Genomic DNA, 18,376 nt, shown 5'->3' with positions numbered 1-18,376 from the left:
TAACATTGCATCAAAATGCGTAAAAATGATTCTTGATAGCTGACCTTAAAGTCTCTGTGCATTCTTCCTCTGGGTTACCTTCTCTATATATTTGCAGTTTAACCACCAAAAGCTGCAAGGTTTCAGAGAAATAAAAGGAACGTTCTACTCAAATTTAATAAGATTCATTTAATAAACAATAGAAAAAAAACTTTGACAGTTGTCATAAAATTCTTAACAAACTCCTCTTCTGTCTGTAGCTCAGGAGTTAGAGCAGGGGCCCGTTCTTCGTACGTCACTTACTACATCCAAGATCAAATCATCGCGCTAACCGTGAGCTCGCTAATCCGGTTCTCCGAACACACCTGCTGTTGACGATTAGTACAGCTGGATGAAGTAATGTGAGATCACTGGGTGGCTTAACAGGGGCTACGCATCGATAGTAGAAACATTGATCGGCAACCCTTTGATTGGTCGGCGAAAATGTCGAAGGAGCGCGCTCGGCTCGGTATTTTTCGGCAGCAGAGCAAGAACTCTTGAGTGAGGGATTTCAGGAGTTTCAGAGTTTAATCAGAACGCAAGGGAACACTGCAAAGGCTGCAAAAGCAAGGAGAGAGGGCTGGCAGGAAGTTGCTGACAAATTAAACTCGTAAGTAATTTCATATCACACTATATTATCCAATATTATATTACATTATATTATATTATGTTATATTATATCCCCTTTCACATTAGAGCCACAACAGGACCCACTAGAACATGGGAACAAGTAAAAGTGAAATATAAGAATATTCTACAGAATGGTAATATTTATCACTTATATTGCTTTTCGTCTCTTGGAAAGAGACCCTGAAATAATCTGTTTGTTTGTTTATAACAGCAACCAAGAAAAGGGCAGAGCAAAGAAAGACAGGTGGTGGTCCTGCACCCCCTCGTCAACAAGTTGGTTAAGTGAATAATACCCTCACGGGAATATCGATATCTCTCTATGAGCACACTGTCGCGCTGAGCTAAAGGATCCTGTCTGTCCCGCAATATATACTGAGGACTCTCCTTATCAATCTTGCACCTTCCGCAATGGGTGGCTCGCGTATACGGACAGGACATGGCTGCGACAGGCTTCCCAAATCCACCTTGGCTTTTATAGCCGTGGTCTCCCATCTTGATTACACGAAGTAATTTACAATTACTACTCTGAAATATGAATTACATCTGTAATAATCACATACATGTAATAGAATGTTAATAGTACATTTCCCTTTTTTAGGAAATGACCTGTATGTATCTGTGTGACATCAATAACAGGATCAAGTGCTGCATTATCTTTAGTTACATTGATGTTATTTATTTATGGTGAAACAGTGGTAAAATATCGCTGTTGCTTTCGTATAAATGAAGCGGACATACCTGCGTGGCCGTGATCTAATCCTGTTTACATAAAGTAAACCTGCTCCCGAGCAGGTTTACGCTTACGGCTCTGTTGCTACGACAGCAAGTCCCGGATGAGCTTCGGGGAACCGAACGATCCAAGATCACGCGAAATCGTCAACAATCAAATCCAGCTAACTTACTTAGCGAGGTACGAAGAACAGGCCCCTGGTCACGAAGTAACTGGAAGGTTGGTTGTTTGATACGAGATACTAACCCCAAGATAGAAAACTCTTCTGCACAGGAAAAGTCCTTGAATGAGTCATTTGTATGAAGCACTTTGAATGCTCAGAGTAGAAAAGCACCATATCAGAACCAGCCTCACCCACTTGTGATGGGTGGGTGGCTGTGGCTCAGGTGGTAGAGCAGATCAGCTGCTGATTGGAAGGTTGGTGGCTCGAACCTTGGCTTCCCCAGCCTGCATGCCAAATATCCTTGGGCAAGATACTAACCCCAAGTTGCCCTCTGATGATTAGTTTGCACTTGTGTTTAGAAGTGCTTGTGTGAATGAGGCCTGTTGTATAGAGCACTTTGAAAACTCCAGGAGAGTAGAAAAGCACTATATAAGAATCAGTCCATTTACTACATGTCCGCAAAGTTTCATCTCCAACCACTGCAATATTATTTGTTAGGATCGCTGTTCTCTCCGGGTACTCCGGCTTCCTCCCACCGTCCAAAGACATGCAGCTTGTGGGGATATTTAGTTGGATAATCCAAATTGCCACTAGGTGTGAATGTGTGAGTGAATGTGAGTGCGAATCGTTGTCTGTCCCTGTGTGTTGGCCTTGCGACAGATTGGCAACCTGTCCAGGGTGTGCCCCGCCTCTCGCCCTATGACAGCTGGGATAGGCTCCAGCGCCCCCGCGACCCTGAAAAGGAGAAGCGGAAGCTGATGGAGGATCGCTGTTTTTTTCCTCAGGGTTTTGCGATGCCTTTTTGTTTTCGAGAGTCTTTTGTGTTTTAGTTTGGATCTTTGTATATAAGGATGGTTAATAGTTTGCTTTAGGATTTACTATATCCCATGTACCCTGTTTTCATATTGTAGTTTGTCTTCTTGGTTTTGTAACACTAAATATCTGCTTTTGTGATCCCTTTCTGTACTTCAGTTATGTCCCTTTGTCTGTCTTGTCTCTCTGTTTGTCTGTCATTGTCTGATTTCCCCATCTGTCATGTTTCCCATTCACTTATATTTTCCTTTCTGTTTTCTACATGTCTGCGTATGTCTCTGTGTATCATTTCCTCTTTTTTATCGTCTCATGTCTTGTGAACTTAGCTTTGAGTTTTACTTCCCCCATTTGGTTAATGATTTGTTCCCATCAGTGTCTCAGTCTTGTCTGCATTTATCTAGCTCATGTTCCCCTGTTCAGTCTGTTCTCCTCTATGTAATTTAAGCCTTGTTCTCCATGTTTTCCTGTTTTATTGTTTTAACTGTTGCTTCCTGTGACTATTGTAGTTTTCTCCTGCATCATGTCTCTCACCCGTTGCCTCTCGTCTCATTATCCAGTGTGTATTTATTGTCCCCGTCTTCTTGTGTACTTTGTGCTTTCCTTGCTCTGTGTTCCCATGGTTTTGGGGGCGGTGGTGTGGGATTGATTAAGGAAATGGTTGGGTTAATAGGAGTGACCAAAATGAGAGAAATAAATCGATCTTCAATAAGAGAAAGGATTATTCTAAGAAGGAATATTTTTGATGGATCAGAATTATATAATGAAATATGAACAAAATCTTTTGTTAATCATTGTTTATTAACTGAACCTTGTTGAATTTGAGTAGAGCTGTTTTTTAATTTGGCAGAAACACGGCAGCAGTTTGAAATGAAACTATCCAGGCTGTAGAGTAGACGAGCAAAATCAAGAATCCACTGAGATTTTCATGACAACAACTAAGAAGGATTTCTTAAATGAATTGTTGATACGCTGTTATGATAATCCACTGAGCTTATTGAATTTGGGGAGAAATGTCCTTTAATGTGCAATCACACAGTGGGCTGAGATGAAACTGCACACAGTGTGGGCGTCCCAGAAGAGGAATCAGTTAGAAATTTAGTGTCAGCTAGTAAGCAAGAATTTAAAAAATATTTTTACAGATATCAAATTTGTTCTGTTATATAAAACTGTAATTTATACTAGTCAGGTGGATCATCAACAATCATCAATCAGTGCAGTACCAGCAAAATTCAGACAGACACACAAACACACACATGCACAATTTTACTGTCTTAACACAGTATCATAAATCTAATTAGAATATGCTATAGTCCTTTAAATACCAATTTAAATATATTTCAAAAATATATTACAGCTTTTTTCAGTCTGTTGAACAAAAATCCCCAAAGAAGAAGAAGCACTACCATAAAACTTTGTGTAAAAGTGCAAGAAAGTTTAAGAGGCTTACAAATGACGGCTCACATAACTGCGGTGTTACAAGTCAACCTCGTTCATATCTGTCATCATGAACAATGCTATGGTTTGTGCTGGAGCGAAGCTGCACACAGCTGATATTATCAGAAAAAATACATACTGATTCGATTACCTTCACACGCAGATTCACACAAAGACGACCAGCTGCATCAGCGAAGTTTAGAAGACAGACAGTGAAACTTAAAAAAGGAAACAGACAGATTTGTGGGAATGCTGGGGCTGGGGAACATCAGTAAGTAGAAACACAAAATGTTTCTAAGCATTTGTAAATGTTTGTTGGAGGGTTTAGAGGAGCTGAATCATTTTGTGTGAAAGTTAAAGTCAAACACACTCTTAGTAGAGAGAGACTGTGTCTGCAGTTCAAACAGGTCTCACTGTGATGTCCCTTTAGTCAGACTCTGTCTCTGCTACATTAATGACTGAAAGTTGTCACGTTCTTATTTAGTTAATACTCTTTAAACCAGGTGTACACTTTTAGTTTAATACATTATAGATTCTCTGATGAAGAAATACGGTATATATATGTAACCTGATGAAGCGGTATCTAAAATGTTTTTATGTTTGACATACCAAGACTGTTTCACACTGCAGGAGTTGCAGATGATAAAACAAAGACTGTAAAGCTAAGCAGTTTGTTTGCTGTTTATCACTGCCTGTCCATTAGTCAAATTAATATTACTTTTATCAAAAATAATTTCCCGTCTGTATTTGGTCTTCCTCCATAGTCGCCATAGTCACATCATTGTGTTTTGTTGATGTTTCCCCTCCTTGTGATTCACTCAGTGTTCCCATGTCTGTTTCGCCCCCGGTCCCTGTGTGTCGAGCCGTGTCTCTTAGTTTGTATCCTGTTTTATTTGGAAAGTCTCGTGTCCTGTTCAGTGTGTTCAGTTTTGCTTTCTCCTGTCTCATCACATCTAATTTGTCCCTGCTGTGTCCTCATGTGTTTCCACTTCCCTTATCATCCCTTTGTGTATATATTGTGTGACTTTCCTTTTGTTCATTGTCAGGTTGTCTGTTTATTATGCGTTATGTGTCGGGGGCTGGATCTGTGACCCAGTATTTTGAGTTGTGTGTTTTTGGAGGTCTTATATTATATTGAATATATGCTTAGTTCTTGTGTTGCCATTATTAGTTAGGATTTAGTTGGGTGTTATTCTAGCTTAGGTTTCCATCTTACACCTTAAAGGTCGTTCCGCGAGAGTTGATCCTCCGGTGTGAAATGTATGGTTGTAGTTGTGTCTTATTTTGAAAGAACTATTTACGCGTTACCATAGTGACCAGAGAGCATTAAAAAGCAGAGAGGAGGATGTCACTGTCATTGTTGTTGGCGCACAGCTCAAGTCACGTTTATTATTATATTTACAAAATACCACATTTTCTTTTTTTTATTCTTTTGTTGTATTTATCCGCGACACCTTAAAGGTCGTTCCCTGAAAATATCGTCTGACATTAAAGTGGTCTGTGGCGCAAAAAGGTTGGGGACTCCTGCTGTACGGTACAGAATGTGTTTAGCTTGTCGAATTTACATAAATCTTCGATTGCTAGCAGTGTAACTCTGAAGTGCTGCACTGTATGTTTGTACGTTTTCTCCCAAAAAAACACAACAATGCCGACGAAACGTTTTGCACCCTCAAATGCACCTTCAGGTTTCATTCCATGATACTGGACTTATGTTTCTACGAAGGTTTGAACTCTAAGAGTGTTTAACATGATAGTGATTTATTGATTCTAACCCTAAATCTATCCAGTAATGTCTGCACATATTTTCAGTACTGATTTTAAAGTGTTTTAATCCTTCTGTCACTCAGGGAACCCAATAAGGATTCAAATACTTCAAAAGTCAACCAATGACATTGATGTGTAAGACTATTTAATAATTATTTATTGTTTATATTTCATTTATTCATTCATTCTTTGCACTGTGATTTAACCCATCTTTGTGTAAAGCAGGGGTGTCAAACTCCAGGCCTTGAGAGCCAGCGTCCTGAAGCTTTGAAATGTATCTCTGCTGCAACACACCTGAATAAAATTATTAGGTCATTAGCATGACTCTACCCTACTCAAGTAAATTTAAATAAATGTAAGTACATACCACCAGGTAGCTCCACTCGTACCCAGTGTAACGGGAAGTGAGAGGGTTAGGTTTTGGCGCTTTGAATGTTCAGTTGTGTGATGCAGCGATTAACGTTTGAGTAAAATATTGGGCTCCCTCGTGTCTTCCCTACATTCCTCCACAATGTCCGTTTTTGCAAAAATGTACTTCTAGAAGTACTTTTATTGCACGATGTTCATTCACTCATGAGCTGCTGCAACATGAATCAAATGGCTGAACTGCCACCTTGGCGTGCAGTCAAGTTCTACAGTCTGCTAATGATCTAATAATAAGTATTAATATTCCTCACTCACCTTACTAAATGTTTGTGAACACAGCCAGAAACATTTGCATCACAAACACAGACTAGTGTTTATTAGCAGAAGCTTTTGGGTGGTTGCTCTCAAACCTGTGTACAAGTTGAAGCATTAATGGTCCCTTCACTGATTTCCAGGTATCCAATGTCAGGGCTAACAGATGGATTCAGACGCAGGCAGCGTTCTGGCAAGCAAAGGGTTGACAATTTATTAACACAGAAGGGAAACCACAGTGATGTGTATATACAGTGAATGGGGCAGGGCTTCAGGGCTCCAGGGGAAGGAATCCACACTCGCTCCCCACTCGGCCCAAACTCCGCCACTCCTCTTCTTACGCACACTCGCTTCTCCACAGCCACTCTCGCTCCAATTTCCACTTATGTTGACACACACAGGGATCACAGGTCAGGGTCCGCCACCAGTTCCGGGGAGATCTAAACACAAAGAGTCCAATTAGATCAATACGCCACACAACACTGAGAGAGTTTGTCTTAGGAGAGCTGAGAGCACGAACATGGGAGGTTCAACATTCCAGTGCCGAATACTCCGTGCCGCAGCGTTAAATAGGCAAGGGGGACGCCGCCTGATCAGCAACAGGTGTAGAAATCACCGCAGATACGTGGGCCAAGGGTGAGAGCCCACAATGAGCTCCACCCAGGGAAGCAGGAGAGAAAACAAAACAAACCTGTGGCCAACATGAGCGAGCCGGAGAGGCACAGGGACCATGACAGCCAATACCAAGTGCACAAGTTCACCCCAGATGGTTCCTCTTCTCTGTAACTTGGAGGATGTGGAGTAGGCTGTATTTTAATCAAAGACATATCAATCAATCAATCAATCAATCAATAACCATGTCTAAAAACAACACAGGTTGACCAAAGTGCTGTACACAGTAAAAGAAAAAGTAAAAAGTAGAAACAAATACACACAATGAACAAAACAAAAAATAATCCCAAATTTCGTTTTTTTTCCTGAAGGGGTCAAACACTTTTATGCAAGAATGACAGCGAGGTGAAAAACCTTCACCCGCAAGAAAACTCGAGCTGTGACTCATAGTACGAACACACACCTCACAGTAACACACTTTGTTTAATGGGAACTTTTTGCCAAGCTAGCTAATCCTGACCAACACACCAGACACAGAAGATAAAGGAACGATGTTTTACTGTTAGAGACAGAAAGGTTAAAACATTTTGGCAGAGGGCTAAAAGGGGCTAAAATTACCCAAAAAGAAATTCCATTTGACCAAAAACACTTAATTTTTAAAAAATTAAATATATAGTTATGAATAATGAACAAATAATTAACAAACTGGGGTTTATAAATCGTGTAACACATCCTTATGGTAAGAAATTTTACCTTAATGCGTTACATGTGTTAGAAGTCAATGTATCTTTAACAATATACTCCTTATTTTATATCTCCTGATCCTTCACAGAGCTGCATGAACCTGTTGTTGATGTCAGAGAGTCAAACTCTGCTGAAGAGTGGGTTGTTTCCTGTTCAGCCACTGGTCGACCTGCTCCCACTGTAACACTCTCACAACAACACCTCAGCTTCTCACAGTACAACACTGTCAGTGTGTCCAACACCAACGCTACATTCACTGTCACCACTACAGCTGTGCTCTCAGGTTCACGTAAACACAGCACACAGGTGGGATGTGCAGCACGAGTGCTCTCTGCTCCTCACAGAGAGGTGATGGAGACGATTCCTGAGGTCCAGCAGACGTCAGATTATCAGTGATGGTGAGAAACTGAGATGCAATAACAATGCATTGTGGTAGTATGCATTTTCTCTTTGATCAATAATTGATGTATTCATTTTGATCAGTGTCACATTTTTCCTGCTTTTTCAAGTTTCCTCCTGGATCATTGTATTAGCTGCAGTATTGGTGATGATGGTGTTTGTCAGTGTTGCTGCTCTGCAGTAGGCTACTCTTTAAAGAAAAAGACCAGATAACTTTCATTTTTCATTTCTTGTCATTTTTTTCTACACCAAAATCTGTCCAATAATATCTGCATAACATTTTCTACTTGTGATTTAGTTATTAATTCTTTGCTTCATGATTCAATCGGTCTTTGTCTAGTATTAAATTTTATGTTTCCCATTTAATCCCACTGGCTTTAAAGTGTTTCACCAGATTTTTACGAAGTATTTCCAGTCTTTTGTTGTCTCTGTCCCAAATGTTCTGAAATGTGTTGCATGTATTAAAAGAAGTTGGACCAAAAAATGTACTATGTACTTACAAACTTACATTTATGAAAGCTGAACAAACACTGATATACTTGACTTTTGTAACAGTGAAAAGGCGATCTGTTTTTATTGATAAATATATATGTTTGCATTACTGTTTTTAGATTGCCATGTTAGAACGTAGCAAACAACATTGTTTGTTCCTCTATGGTTTCTTTATTTTTACAAATCTAAATGTTTTTGGTCAAAAGATTAATAATTTCATATTGAGGTCAGATGGTCAGCAGTTTTGATGTTTTTGCAGAGATTTTATTTTTTGCAAAATAGCACAAGTAAACATTAAAAGTAGTTCCTAAATCAAGGCATTTATTATTAAGGCGGCCATTATTATGGCCCTGTGTGGAAAAAGTGATTGCCCCCTAAACCTAATAACTGGTTGGGCCACCCTGAGTAGAAACATCTGCAATAAAGCGTTTGGGATAACTGGCAATGAGTCCTTTACGAGGTGCTGGAAGAATTTCTGCCCACTCATCTTTGCAAAATTGTTGTAATTCAGCCACACTGGAGGGGTTTTGAGTATGAACCACCTTTCCAAGGTCACAGCACCTCAATCAGATTCACGTATGAACTTTGGCTAAGCCATTCCAAAGTCTTTCTTTTGTTTTACTTAAGCTGCTTAGAGGTGGACTTGTTGGTGTGCTTTGGATCAAGTGCACTTCAGCTTGTGGTCGTGAACAGATGGCCAGACATTCTCCTTCAGGATCCCAGAAACTGGATTCTGTTCATCTTGACGTTGCATCTCCAGACTGAGAGATCTCAATTACTTTGTTTCTTATTTGCTTCTGAATTTCCTTGGATTGCGCCATGATGTGTAGTTTTTGAGGATCTTTTGGTCTACTCTACTTTGTCAGACAGGTCCTGTTTAAGTGATTGATTCAGCACAGGTTTGGCAGTAATCGGGCCTGGCTATGACTATGGAAAAATTGTATATTTTCTATTGATAAATGCAAATATTTTATGTCTGTTATGTGCATTGCCGTGTGGAGAATATAAGGAAAACAATTGTGTGGTTTACCTTGTTTCTTCCTCTTAGATTTCTTGATTTTTTTTTTAAATTGCAATAACTTTATGTTAATTTCAGTGCACTTTCACATTTCTTTAAATTCAAACTACAGTCCTGTGAATAACTAGAAACACTTCTAGCAGCACAAATGTGAGCTAATTGTTTTCTGCTTGACTTTATCAGTCTCTCATATTGTTGTGGAGGAATGTTGGCCCACTCTTCATTACAACGTTGCTTCAGTTCTTTGAGCTTTGTGGGCATTTATTTAAGCACAGCTCTCTGAATGTCCCAGGTTGAGGTCTGGACTTTGCTTTTCAGCTATTCTGCTGTAGATTTGCTGCTGTGTTTGGGATCATTGTTCGACTGCAAGACCTAAACTTTACCTATTAAACAGTTAACTCTGTATTTTACACTTTATGTGAATATTGTTGCAGATTTCAATTATTAATGTTTTTATAACTTTGTTCTTTCTTATATTTAATATTATACAATATTTATACTTCATGTCTCTGTCTTCTTTTGAACACTCCAGCACAGCATCACTATAACTTTGTCCTCACTGACAATAAAGCTGTTTTATATATTTCATTGCAAATGTTTCAAGCAATTTGTAGCTGTATCTTAAGATATTTTGTTAATAATATAGTATTTTATATTGTTTTTTTCCCCATATTTGAGAAATATTTAACATGTAAAAGTCTGTTTATGTACAATTTGGTGATATTAGCCCTGATTATTGGAGGAACTTGTACATGAAGCAGATTTCTGAGACTTCAGATTTGAAGGTTGTTGTCATATAATCTAAATGATGGCAGATTAACGTTCCCTACCTCTGTCCTACAACCACAGGACTCCTTTGCATTCGACTGATAGAAATTTCAAGCTCAGTGTTAATGAAGATTTCAAAGGCCTTAGTGCAGGCGTAGGGCACGTCTAAAACCTGCAGGGACACCGGCCCTCGAAGCCTGGAGTTCCCTACCGCTGCCTTAGTGTGAAAGGAATGAAGCTGTAGCGCCTCCCAGTGGTTGAAAAGAGGTACACAAGAGGTTTTTGCAACCTGCTGTTTAATGAAGGTAATCAGCTGGGACAAAGGTACATTATGAGAATAATATCTCTGACAAACCTCTCCCTCAATTAAAAGATGCATTTTGATTTACATGAATGCATTTCATCTTCTCTGCAAAGGCTACACAACCTTCTTTGCCATTTGAGTGTGTCCAGTCCAGCTGAAACCAGCTCATTACTGATGGCATGAAAACGATCTGTGAGGTAACATTTTTACTGTCATTCATTCCTGTTGAAAACTTGTCACGTGTTTGCTTAGGTTCTTCTCAATAATCCTCCCGTATCCTGTGTAAAAACTACCCGAGCTTAAAGTATACAGACTGCCGGGAGGGGCGAGACGGGAATTTTCATTGCATATATATATATATTAAAATACAGATAGCAGCAGCCACGAAAACATAGGCAAGAGAGAGCATAGCAGTGTCGTAGATGTAGCCAAATAAGACAGATAAATTAAGATGGAAAATCCCCAAAACAAAACCCAATCTTTAGTGTGGGAGCATTTCCATGTCATTCCCAAAGGTGTAATTATTTTCAGCGACTGCAAACTGAACACAAACTTTTCATAACTGAGTTTGTTTCTTCAGTTGTATTTTGGTAATGCTGTTGTACAGCAGGGAAGCAAACACAAGTGCTAACGCTAACAACATCCAATCAGGATTTATTGGTTAGATCAAAGCTAACATCTGCATTACATGTGAGCACTACACATGTTATTTAACATATATAACGTATAAGATTTTTACATCTTTCTCTTTCCCTCGAGAAGAACTGCTAAAACTGTAGAAATAACATTACAGAAAAGCAGGACATGCTCAAGCAAAACATTATAGAAAGTCTGTCACGGTTCTGGGTCAGTTTGACCCAGTATTTTGAGTTGTCATGTTTTTGCAGGTTTAGTTTAGTTCCATGTGTCATTTTCTGTCTCTCTCTCTATGTCGAGTCTGCGTCTTAGTGTGATGGTTTCTTGTTCCTGTTTTATTGTGAAGGTCTGCGTCTCATGTGAGTGTGTTCAGTTTGACCTCTGTCTTGTCTTGGTGATTATTCCCAGCTGTGTCCACCACCTGTGTGTAATTCCCCTGTGTTTCTCTGTGTATTTAAGTCGTGTCCTCTGTCATTGTAGTTGCTGGTGCGTCTGTGTGTCCACCATGTCTTACCCGTGTGTTTGTGCTCTGTAGTTTAGTTGTTTCCAGTCTAGTTTACTTCGTGCTCCATTTGCTGTTTGTCCATATTTATTTTTGTGTTCAATAAACCACCTTCACTTCTCCACTACTGCCTGCGATTGGATCCTCATTTATTATTTTCACACGGCTCTCCTCACCCGCCGTGACAGTACGGACCAGCCAGATATGGATCCAGCGGCAGTCACCCCACCTAGGGAGCTTCAGGAGGCCGTTATCGACTCTGCTTCTAAATTGATTTACCAGCTGTTAGAGCATGAGGGAGAAGTGTCTCTTTACACTGTGGAAGCCAGCCTACAACACCTTATTTCCAGTTACCCCTGGTTATTGGACTCACTGCGTCCGCTCGTACAGAATTTTGTTCTTCACGAGCTTCACCTACACCCCCCCGCAGCTACCGCTCGCCTGCTCATGCAGTGATATCATCAGTGACAAGTCAGGTGATAGAGGCTAATGCAAAATGGTGTTTCAGTGAGGCAGAATTTATTATGACAATACATTTTTTTTAAATACTCAGTATGAATTAAACAGGTTAAAGGTCAATGCTCTGTTGTAATATAAAGACAAAATGATTGACAGCAGCCCAGCAATATCAGTAAAACACAAATTAGCCACATGGTGCAATGTAAGGAGCTCTGTGATTGGTTAGGAAAGGACAGACTGGCCACCTCGATTTTTCTTCACTGCACATTGATCCATAGCTTTGCTCTGTAAAGGCTAACAAAGTGCTTTTGCTTTACAAAGACATTCAGCGTCGGTATTCACTCTTTTAAAATGCCACTGAACACTGGAGTGAAATGGAGCCCTGATCCTCAGAGTTTTATTGTTGCTAACATTTCTTATAGATAGCACAGATAGTGCCCCACTGCAGTAATCACTCATGTCTAGATATTCCTGTTAAAAGGGAGTTTTTCCTCCCCACTGTAACATGGCAAACATAGCAAACGGATAATCCAGCTGAAGCTTCAGACAGCCGTCAGACAGTGAAACACTGCCATCTGCTGGACGCGAATAACAAAGACGCTGCTTTGACGGGTGAGGGAGTTTCAACAAGTCTGCAACGACTCAAGCATCAAACTACAGAACTATTCTAGCGGACATGGTGCTCTAATGACTGCTTCATTAACGCAGGTCAGAAAGGATCAAACATATCAATAAATCATAAAACACAAAACGTCTCTTATTGCCCAGGGCTCAGGAAGTGAGTGTGTTCCTTATAGCCCAACACGTTCTCACTCCCAACTCGTCAAACGTGTGACGCATGGTCAGGCTCCCTCTGCTTCACTTATGGACCATATGGACCACCAGGTAAGACCATTTAAACGGACAGCATTTATAGAATGACTATTAAAAGTCTGCGAGTGTCAGTAATGTTAATGTGGTTATGTTAGTAATACACCGAGTGCTAATATAACAGCTTTAAGATGCATTTGTAGATGTTATTACGTGTTTTACCGTCTTTATGGTGCTAGCTTAAAGTTACGGTGTAAACGTTAGCTTATATTGGAGGAAAGCTGTTACTGTTTAAACGATGTTAGCACAGAAATATTAGCTTCTGTCATGACTGATGAAGTTACTAGTTAATAAAGTTTCCAGTAAAGTGTTTAATCGCAGCCACAGACTGACAGCAAATATCTCGATTAGCTTCAGTGCATCTGTAATAAATATGTGCAAGTTTCAGTGCTTCGTTTAAACTGTATGATACTTATACTGACCCAGGGTCAGTGTAAAATACAATCCTAGCTGTGTGAACAAAGCCTGGCTGCTTTAATCCTGCATGACAAACCTCAGGATGCAGGTTATTATTACTCTTTCCTGCTGGCACACCTGTCACACCTGAGAGTCAGCTAGAAACTCACAGTGACGTGGACATCATGCAAAGACTGCCAGACTCTGTAATACTGCAAATGATCAGTGACTCAGGTTATCACTAAACTTTAAACGGCACCTCTGTGTCTCTGTGTGCTGAACATCTAGGATTGAGTCAGGCTGCATTGACTGTGGGACTTTAATGTGTTAAAAGCAGGTTGAAGACGGCTCAGAAACATTTGAAGATTAAAATTTAGCATTATGGCTGCTGGTGGTTTGTAAAGCCTCTACTCAGCTGTATTTTTGTTACTAATTTATGTTTGTTGTTGTTTAACACAGATTTCAGAAGAGCAAATATGCTTAATAGTTTAACTAGATTTCATTTGTCAGTGTGGGACTGCTGAGTCACCTGAAGAACTCATTTCATTCATTCTCCACATGATGTTCATTTACAGAAATGTTTCACAGGAACTGATTTCTCCCAAAGGGTGAACTAGTGTGTTTCCATAGATTACCTCTGTATGAATGTACTTCTTAAATGAAGGCAAGTGTTTGTCCTTTTTTGTTCCTCAGGTACAGTACGTGATATCAAGGGCAGGCGGTCATCACTGGGGGTAGACAAGAAGCAGACGTACTTCCAAGAGGGAGCTGCAGTGAGGTCAGAGGTCAGAATCTGAAACAGCTCAGGTTTATATTTTAGAGGTTATAAAAAATCAAAATGTATTATTTAAAGAAACCTTTAAATAATAGTCATAATTATGATTATTATAAGAAATATCAAACATTTAAGTGGATTTTCTGTTACACATATCGTGTTAGCCCTGCAATAAACTGGCAGCCTGTCTTTGTCCTGTATCAGCTGGGATAGGCTTCATCCTCCTGCAACCCTGAATTGGATACATTGTATTCCAATTATGTAATCTGATCATTTACAAACTCAAGGTATCTAATCAAAATGTAAGTGATGCCGCCCTTGACAGACAGGGAGATTTTATTCCTCAAAGACCATCATCCAGTCGAAGTACTAGTTGCCACGTGGTCAGTGTTCTCACAACCATTGATTTTATCTCACAACTTGTTTTCACCAAAGAATTTCAGTAAGTAAATATTCTTCAATCTCTTTTTCCCCCCAGTGTCTGCAGATCAGCATCAGTGTCCACGTGAAGAACCTAGTTATGTTGCCAGTGTCAACCCAACAAAAGGTACTTTACCTTCTTGTATATATTGTGATTCCTTTACTTTTATATTTGTTGTTATAGTTGAGTTAGGCAGGGCTTTTGTGCAGTCCTAAGAAACATACTGCCTAGAGTGTTTTTCACTTTGTGGAAGAGTTTCTTTATTTTTTTTCTGTTAGTGTGTGGAACTGAGGTGCTTCGTCAGGAGCTCCTTCAGTTGTTGGAGGATGGAGAAGAGGACGCAGCCATGACTTGTGAGACGTTGTCTGAGTCAGCTGCTACTCACTGGGCGATCAGAAACATGGTGTCCTTGCTAAAGTGGAAAGAGGCCAGGCCTTGTCTTATAGACAATATGTTAGCTACTCTGGATCCACAGTCACACCGTGTGTGTCAGTGTGGCAAACAAGTAGTTGTGAGGTGTCTGGACTGCCTGCCTCTTCCATTCCTTTGTGCTGACTGTGATATTGCAGTTCACACACGCTTTGTCCTGCACAGCAGAGAGGCAGTAACAGGAGGGTTTTTGCAGCCTTCATCAGAGTTTCACAATCCAATAGGTACGGTTTTTAAGTCTTATGCATTTATTGCTATGTACTATGAGTGTGTGCTGTTATTGTATATTTATTGTGTATCATTTAATTTCCAATTCTTTTTATATATATTGTGTGTTTTTAATGTTAGTTCGGCTGTTGCCTGTGCAAAGACCAGACTGTGTGTGACTGCCCAGCAGGTAACGTTGAGGTTTCACCCGGTGCAATTGTGGCTCTTGTAACCATAAATGGTAAGTTGCTCTTTTGTCACACAGTACATACACAATAGATGTGTTTGCAGGTTTTATTGCAAATTGTACATTGCTACATTGTTTTGAATTACCCTCGGCCCGCAGTATATGTGGGCACCTGTCAAAGGTCATTTGGATTTACCAGACCGCTTTGAAAACAACATGGGAAAAAATGAATGTCTTTGTTGAGCCATGACTGGATTTCTCCTTATCCTTCCTAAAGGCCGTTATAACCTTGCACTGCCAGTGGTGAGCTGCACCAGCTGTGGCCTAATGTGGTCCCCCTCAGTTAAGGACTTCCAGGGTGGTGGATATTGGCCTGGCACCTTAAATTTCTGCACCCTGTTTTCAATGGATGTCTTTCAGTCTTTCTATGACATTAAGAAGCTGCAGCAGGGATGTCACTTAAGGCCTTTGTCAAAGTGCTGGATGAACGAACAGCCCATTTTGGAAGGGTGAGTTTCTAAATTTGTCAAGTTTAAGGAAATTGTGCAAATCAATGTTTATGATGACTGTCCGTGAATATTCTGTTGTTTGTCCTCTACTTAAAAGACTGGCCGAATATCAGCTGATGCCTTCAGCAAAAGTTTCTTGGAGTGGAGTGCTGTAAAGTTTGAGGTGGACAGGATGTGCAAGGAGCCATGCTTTAGCTGCCCTGCCTGCACTCCAGACATGCTCGCCGTCTCAGTTGATGGAAACTGCAAGCTTTATCGCTTTCAATCAAATGCAAGGTACGTTATGCATTGTGTACATAAATCAAATATGGATTTGTACAAAAATTGTATTTTGATGTTTCTTTTCAAACAACTGTCACCGTGTTCGTTCAGCACTTCAGAGCAGGGGAACTTTGAAGGTGTCTTCATTGAGAAAGATGAGGAAGTTGCTGAGTTTGTGAAATACATCCAGAGACACACAAATGATGTAAGATACACATATATATCAGTGCTGTCAGTGTTAATCTTGTTAAAATGACGTTAACGCCATAACCATATACTCATACGTGTGTGTGTGTGGATACATATTTGGATGGGTGGATATTTATTTTGTTTTTCTCTTGGTGTTGTCGTAATACTATTTACTTGACTTTATCTTAATGTGTACTTCATTTTGAGTAGCTCACACTTGGATGTGCGAGGTATACTGCAGCTTGTAGGCTTGGATACGTTTAAGACATTTTGTTATAAGGTTGAATGAATTCAGCAGTCATGTATTGTGACCTCCTTTCTATAGATCAAATGGGGAGGTGCGTTTCAGGATGGGGCCGGTTCTACAGTTGGAGAAGAGGTGGAACAAGTAAACAGTTTCCTGTCTAGGGCGGCCATCACAACGAAGTACATGTCTAAAGCAGGTGTGTGTCTGTGTGTGAGATTCCACTCAGTCTCCTGCTCATTCATTCTTATTTGTATACTAACTGAAATGCAGGGCGAACAGACATGCTGAGCCTCCTGGCTTTGGGCTGGAACAAAAGGAAAGTGGAACAACTGGGCCGCACTTTGAGCCAGAGATATCTAAAGGTCATTTTTTCAACACCCATTTTAATGTGTGTGGTAATGGGGGGGAAACACCAGTACTCTAAAAATGTCCATATGAATGACATTTATTAATGTATTCTTAGATCATAAGGATCTTTAGAGAACAAGTGGAGAGCCTGAATGCGAGCAGAAATGAGCTGGGTGTGGATGACGACACACTGCAGCAATGGGCTGAAGGTGAGTCTCAATATAATGCACTCGTGTATAACAACAGGACCCACCATGGCCTCATTAAAGAACTTAGAGTTAAGATCTTTCTGACAGTGTCAACAAACAATGAAAAATAAGCCTTGTAAAAGCAGAATTTGTCACGGCTGCCGAGGCGAGCCGTGTGGAGTTGGAAAAAGGACCCAAGAGCAAGCAGTGTATAAAAAGATTAGTGGAGTTTATTTACAAGGTGTCAGTGGCAGGAACAGAAAACGAATAATGAGACAAACTAACGGAAACCTAAACTGGGAAAACTAAAGAGCAACTAGAAATCCACAGGACACGGGGTGAAAGGCAGAGAGACGCAGATGAATGCAGAAAAGCGCAGACTTACATGGAGTAATACAGACGAACCGGCAACAGGTAGGAGAACACACAGGGCTTAAATACACACACCAGTAATCAGGGGATAAGAGACAGGAGGGCAACACAGCTGGGAGAAATCAGAGCTGACGGGACAGGGGAAATGTAAACTGAACACACTCACATCAGACATGAACCTTCAGAATAAAACAGGAAATTAACAGACAGAGAACCAGACAGGACACTGAACTTGACAGGCAGACTCATGAGCAGACACAAAAACACCATGGACAGACAGAGGGAACACAGAGAAGTGGGAGCAGGCAGGCAAAGAACAGAAACCTAACAAATGGCAAAATAACAACAGAATACACACTCGGAATGAACAAAAGCATAAGGAAACACAAAACACTGAGTCCTCAGACTCAGGACCATGACAGAATTGATGGCAGAGTTGTTGCGTTTGATCAAATTGGATTGGACCTGGGTTGAAGTGATGTCGTACTAGTTGGTTTTATAAAGCTGAACACCAACATACTTGTTATCTCATGATAATGCAGCACATGAAGGCTCCAGATGTCTTATAATGAATATCATCAAGTCAGTGATTACAGAGTCCACTGTAGTTTGGTGACTGTTACTCATCCTGTGTTCTGATTAATATTCCTCTCACTTAGAAACGGATCAAACTGATGGCAGCCTTGGAGCGTTGCAGGCACGAGTAGAGGAGCTTGTCGTCATCATCAGAGTGCGAACACAAAGTCTTTACAGACAAAATGGTGTCACAGTTTCTTTGAAACGGACCGTTTGATGCTCAGTTTGTACAGCTCG

The 18,376-nt window shown here is 40.3% G+C and overlaps 2 long non-coding RNA genes across 2 annotated transcripts in view; one reads left to right on the top strand and one right to left on the bottom strand.

Annotated features, from left to right (window-relative positions):
* Positions 1-18,376, top strand: part of LOC146676653 (uncharacterized) — a 448,379-nt gene that overhangs the window by 309,025 nt on the left and 120,978 nt on the right. The gene's annotated exons all lie outside the window — the stretch shown is intronic.
* LOC146676658 (uncharacterized) overlaps positions 1-18,376 on the bottom strand; it is a 55,183-nt gene that overhangs the window by 19,937 nt on the left and 16,870 nt on the right. The window lies entirely within an intron of this gene.

This window comes from Rhamphochromis longiceps, linkage group LG3 (assembly GCF_057381845.1).
Source record: "Rhamphochromis longiceps isolate RC_006_pf linkage group LG3, R_longiceps_female_GT1.1, whole genome shotgun sequence".
NCBI classification, from domain to species: Eukaryota; Metazoa; Chordata; class Actinopteri; order Cichliformes; family Cichlidae; genus Rhamphochromis; species Rhamphochromis longiceps.
The sequence above is the reverse complement of the archived record's forward strand: the minus strand, read 5'-3'. Positions and strand labels throughout refer to the sequence as shown.